The following is a 6,000-nucleotide window of genomic DNA, read 5'->3' as shown; positions in this document are numbered from 1 at the left end:
CCTTTGTTTTCATATATAAGGATGGAGTTACATGGGTGCATGCATCTCATATAAAGTCCCAAACTTTTTGTAGTATATATTGCATTCTGTGGTGGATCACGTGGTGGATTTGATCATTTCTATCTTCAGATCATTTGACCTTCACAATTCTATGAATTACCTCTTGGATATTTGATTTTTTGTTCACAATTGTCACTGTTACCTACTATCTATGGACTGCTTCATAAGCCATACCTGACTTGCAGTTCTTTTATGGGTTGATATGCTAGCACCACCGAGAGCATTGCTCTCCTCATTTCTTTAAATGTGCATTCATTTATATGTGTCTGGGTGTGTATTTTTGTTTTCTGCATGCCTGTGCAGCAGTGATTAAATTGAGAGCACTTTCTTTAAACGGTTCACTGGATCTGTGAAAGAACATAAATCAATGAAAAATAGTACATTGAATTGCAGAATGTCTCTCTCCCAGGGAACACAGCTAGTATTGAGCTTGTCTCTTTGCATTACGCCTCTAACAGAAGAGGACTTGGCGTCTACTACTCAGAATAGGCACAGTTACTCTGCGACCAAAGAGAGAGATCGTCAGCTTCTCTCCTTCTCTGTCCTGCTGTCTCAAATCATTCCGTTCACCCATCCTATCCTCCCACTTCTCCCCTTATCATGCTGACTTTAATATGCAGTCTCTCCAATTTTTTCGGATAATGTCACTGGCCTTTATCGTAACATCATCATTATTTGGAAGTTGATCTTGGGCTGTGATGAAGTTTGCCAGCCTCTGGCAATTCTGTGCAGCATCCTTGCACTGCACAACCAGTTCTGATTTTATTTTCCTGTCCCTGGAGCAAAGGCCCAGTCCTAATGAAAAATGACAGCCTGAAAATCCCTGTTCCACTTTTGTAATAATAATGAACATACAGATCTTGCACATACTTGCTACAGATGCAGGCTCATTAGGGTGTCCGCTAAAAGAACAAGGACCCCCCCCTCCATCCTGTTCACCTGCATGGTTTCCTGGGATCGGTGTCTCTCTTGCAGATCCATTATCTTCAGATTTGTAAGTACACCTCAAAGCTCACAATTGCAGAACATGACTCCCGACTAGCAGCTTTTCCCCCCCACCAGAGAAGGAACAATTTTCCTGTCAAGCTAGAGTGAACCTGCGCTCCCATGAAGGCCAATCTTAGCTGTGATTTATTTATACTCTGCTCAAAAGACGAGATTTCTCCAAATAAATGTTCTCTTTGCATTAATTCCACACTGTTTCACTTCTCTACTGTATGAAGCTAAACCAATTACTTCCCAGCAGTGGTCAGGATGTGCAGGAAAAGGTCTTTGGCTAACAGGGGACTGTATGTGATGTTCCCTACTCGATCAGCCTAATGTTCCTCTATCTCTGCAGCAAAAGTAACCAATTGTGGCTCACACATTCCTCTCTGTGGAGACAACAAATTAGCTCCTTTCACAGCTTCTGTAGGCCATCATCAAAACTGGAGGCCTTTCCCCTCTCGGATATTACTGTTTTTCTGTATCAAGTCTTCAACGTTCAGCTCTGTGTCTGTAAGCTTTTTCATATGTAGAGATTTATGTTATTTCTTTGATGAAAGGCTATGGGAAGGTTGGGTTATTCATGAATGGAATCCATTATGTCCAATAGGAAATTATCACATTATGCTGTTAGGCATGTTGCCACAAGAGGTAAAAGATTATCTACAGCAGGCGCTGTAATAGCCTAGAGGCAATCACAAAATGGTGGTGACATGTCAGCCTGAACACTTTGCAGTTTAATATAACAGTGAATAATAAGGGTCAACTTCATTGAGAGCTGACATTTCAATTTTTCTGCTTGGCGCCGGTAGTTTGAATGATTTTCCAGCTTGTAGGAAACTTCAATGTAGAGTAAGGTTCTCCAAACTACGGCCCTCCAGCTGTTGCGGAACTACATTTCCCATGAGGCATTGTAAAACTCTGACACTCACATACATGACTAGGCATGATGGGAATTGTAGTTCCTAAACAAGTGGAGGGCCATAGATTGGAGACCCCTAGAGGTTTGTCTGTAGTAGGCTGTGTCTCCTTCCACTTGCAGGCCATAACAATCATGTTCCTCACCTGGATTCCCTAAATATTTATATATTCTACATTTTGAAGAGTTGTAAAAACTAGGCTTGTGCACAACGGAAAATCATTTTCATTCGTAAAATACATAATTTAGCTCTGTTATATTCGTTATGTTACGTTAATTTGTTTTCAGATAGTGTCGAGTGTCGATATTCGTTATATAGAATTGATTTTTTATACCGAATCGATTCATTTTGTATGTATATCGATTCGATATTTATGTATGTATATATATTCGTGATAACGATTTGTAGATTGGAAAGTTGTTTGTTTATTGAATCCATTAGCACACAGAATGACAATATCTCTTCTCCTCTGCTCAAATACAATGCAACTTCCTACTCGCTCAGTTCTCAGGAATGCACTTTGCCAGTAATCCAACCTCCAGCACAAAATGAATCAGTTGATTGGACTGTAAGTGCCGGTTCACACAGGGGTGGCTTCAAAGTCATCCGACTCTAACGCCGCCCCATACAGCATGACTTTAGTATGGCTTGAAATACGACTTTTGTATAGAAGTCAATGCAAGACCCTCCGAAGTTGCCCCAAAGTAGTACAAATGCAGACAGGCAAAGGCAATCACAACGAAAAGTGCTAATTGGGACAGTCTTGTGTGGAAAAATTTTCTGAAAAATTCAATAAGATAAAATCACGTGTCAATTAATTGATAACATTGATAACATGTTGTAAATGAGTAAACTATTAAAATCTCCTCACATAGATGAAATACTGTAAAACTTGCTCCCCTCTCTGGTAATACCTTGTGGAGGTGGTCAGAGGTAGGCTGGCTTGGTGAAGAAATGCTGCGGTGGAAAAACCCTCATGCTTCCCTGGGAAATCTACTGAGAAGGGGGGGACCCAGCTCGTGTAGGACCAGATGAAATGTATGAAGCTTCAACTGAATCCCCAGTGGTGGGTAGCGAAATTGGCTAGATAGCCGTGGAACGGAGAGAGGGCCGGGAGACACCCGGAACAACCACCAATGGAATCCAGCAGACAGAAAACCCAAGTGTGACATCATATACTCGGGGAGCACAGATCCAGAATGAGGCTTGAAACACAGGATGGTGGAGAGCAATTTGAGGAGAGCAGTGGTGATGCCACGCCCTGAAATGCATTGTGAAGACAACAGCCAGTCTCTCTTGCCGCTCTCCTCAGCTTCCATTGCTGGTTGTTCCGGCTGTCTCCCGGCCCCCTCTCCGTTTCATGACTATCTTGACATTTCGCCACCAACCACCAGAGGTTCAGTTGAAGATTTTAGTTTACTCATTTACAATATGGTATCAATAAATTGACACATGATTTTATCCTATTGAATTTTTCTGAAAATGTGTCCATACAAGACTGTCCCAATTAGCGCTTTTCATTGCGGTTGCCTTACAGCTCACCCCCAATCCCTCTTCAAGGCATTTGATTAACAGCAATGGTAGCCAATGGCATGGCCCTGGAAGCTGAGCTGCACATGTGAAGTTTGGTTTTCAGTACCAGAGAAGACAGCGAGCAGGCAGGTAGGGCATTTTGTTGCAGAAAAGACATGTCTCTTCTGCAATAAAAGTCTGCCTGCTTGGTGTTTCTTATAGCAGAACTTCAGTTCAGCTAAATTGGGACACCTACTTTATATTTTTTAAATGTTACTATTCACATAGCATAGCTTTAAAAATATTTTTAAAAAATGCTGCTTACAATTTTAGATGCTCTTTTCCAGTATTGAAAAAAATCCTACTTGGTTCTCTTTGTTTCTGAGGGAGCTGTATATACAATAATTCACTTAATCTGTAATATGCTGGCAGATCTGAACACTGTCCTAACAAAAAGTTAAAGCAGTATTAAATCCAAAGGCAAACATTTGTTATATTGCAGCTTACCAATTCTTAGATGTGATCTCTGCATAAGTTTTCCTTTTTAGGCTTTTTTTCCTTTACAGACAGTAAGTCTGCTGTTTTTCAACAGAACACGCTCTCCTATAAATGAGTGTTGGGAAAAACTATTTATCATGTGGGTGTTTACAATTATCAGCTTTTATTTCTTTATGTAAACCTTTATCTCAAAAGAAAAATAAACTGTTGCTGCAACTGACTGTGTAACTGCAGTGTGAGCTGGAGTTCGGCTTCTATGTGTCAGTGTATTTAAATCTGCTAGTACATCTAATACTGCCCTCCCCCCAGACTGACGATGCTGCTGTCCAAAGGTGTCTCTGTGCTCCTTTATCCAGAGTGGGGGCACTGTAATACAGACGGTGTGTTACTGGCCAAACCACCAGGTAAAAACAGGGAAAAAGACAAAAAAAAATTGTGCAGACAGCACATTTAGGCTACTTTAACACTGGGGTGGGCAGGCGCCAGCAGTAAATCGGCACTATTTTTAGCGTTGCTTCACCGTGGTTTTAGTGGTGTTATCTGGCTCATAGTGGGGGGGTTTTAACCCCCGCCAGCGGCCGAAAAAGGGTTAAAACTGCAGGCAAATCGCTGCTGCAGCGACCCTTTTCCGGCGGTTTGGCGGGACTGCCCCATTGTTTTCAATGGGTAGAGGCGCTTTAGGAGCGGTGTATACACCGATTGTACAGCGCAGCAAAGGTGCAGCTTGTAAGACTTTTTTAACCGTCCTGCAAGCGTACAACTCCAGTGTGAAAGCCCTTGGGCTTTCACACTGGAGACACAGGAGAGGCTCTTTACAGGCGCTATGCAGGAGCTGGCGCTGTAGCGCCTGTAAAGTGTCTCAATGTGAAAGTAGCCATAAGGATTGGTAAGCTACAATATATTACATTTTTTGTTTTGGGTTTAATATCACTTTAAAGATTTAGTAGCTGTTCTCATGCATTGGATAGTAATGAGGATTCATTTTGTCTGTCCTCGAGACAGATTGACACAATGTTCAGAAATGCTTGCAGTCTGCCATAAAGCCTTCTCCTGAGAATGATCTAAAACACATGTGTCAATTCCCAGGGGCCTAAGAGAAGGACGAAACACCTCGTATGGATCATGCGCCTCTCTGTACAGCTACAGCATCCCCTCATCTCTGCCTCCTCTGGTCTCAGCATTTAGCAGACTCTTGAAGCTGACTCCAGCCCTCCTCTAGTCCTCCTCCAGACCTTGCACTTTCTGCTCCCCAGCTCTTCCAACAGCTCCTTTCTGGCAGCAGCAGAAAATTACAGGAGTGCACTGCGATATAAGGGAGGGTGGAGGACACTTAACTTCTGGTGGTGGTGGTGGTGGGGGGGGGGGTTGGGGGGTCTCACGACTTGCACCATCTGCTACAGGAGTGTGAGTGGGCTCTGTGCCGTAAAACCAGTAAAATTGAAATGTAGAGGCAATTATTAAATATGATAAAGAATAAATACATTTATATTGTCTTACAGGCAGACCCTGCGCTTTGAGGGCAACCATAATGGCAATGTGGCCCGCAATGGAACTGATTTTGACACCCCTGATCTAAAAGGTAAGAAAAACTTTTTTAAAACATTTTGTATGTATGCTGTGTGAATGGCAACACATAACAAACATATACAGGCTGTCCCCGAGTTACAAACATCCAACAACAGGAAGTGAGAAGAAATCTCCCCCTAGGAAGGGAATTTCACTGCTGTAAGTGTTATCATGGGGAAAAAGGTGTCTCCGCTAAAGCTTTATCACCAATCCTTGTTTCCACGACAACCCAACATTTTTAAAATCCAATTGTCACATGTACAGAAAGTGAGGTGAAATCTTCTAAACAAGAGCACAGACAGCAAAACAAATGTTACAGGGGTGTTGACTCTTCCCTATGCTATCCAAAAAATGTGAAAATTATTTATTTGGCTGGAGCTACACTTAATCACTTCAGCCCTGGAAGATTTGGCTGCTCAATGACCAGGCCATTTTTTGCAATACGGCACTGCGTCGTTTT

The sequence above is a fragment of the Lithobates pipiens genome, unplaced genomic scaffold (genome assembly GCF_037356315.1).
Source record: "Lithobates pipiens isolate NorthernLeopardFrog02 unplaced genomic scaffold, aLitPip1_a1.2 Scaffold_27, whole genome shotgun sequence".
In the NCBI taxonomy this organism is placed as follows: Eukaryota; Metazoa; Chordata; class Amphibia; order Anura; family Ranidae; genus Lithobates; species Lithobates pipiens.
The sequence above is the reverse complement of the archived record's forward strand: the minus strand, read 5'-3'. Positions refer to the sequence as shown.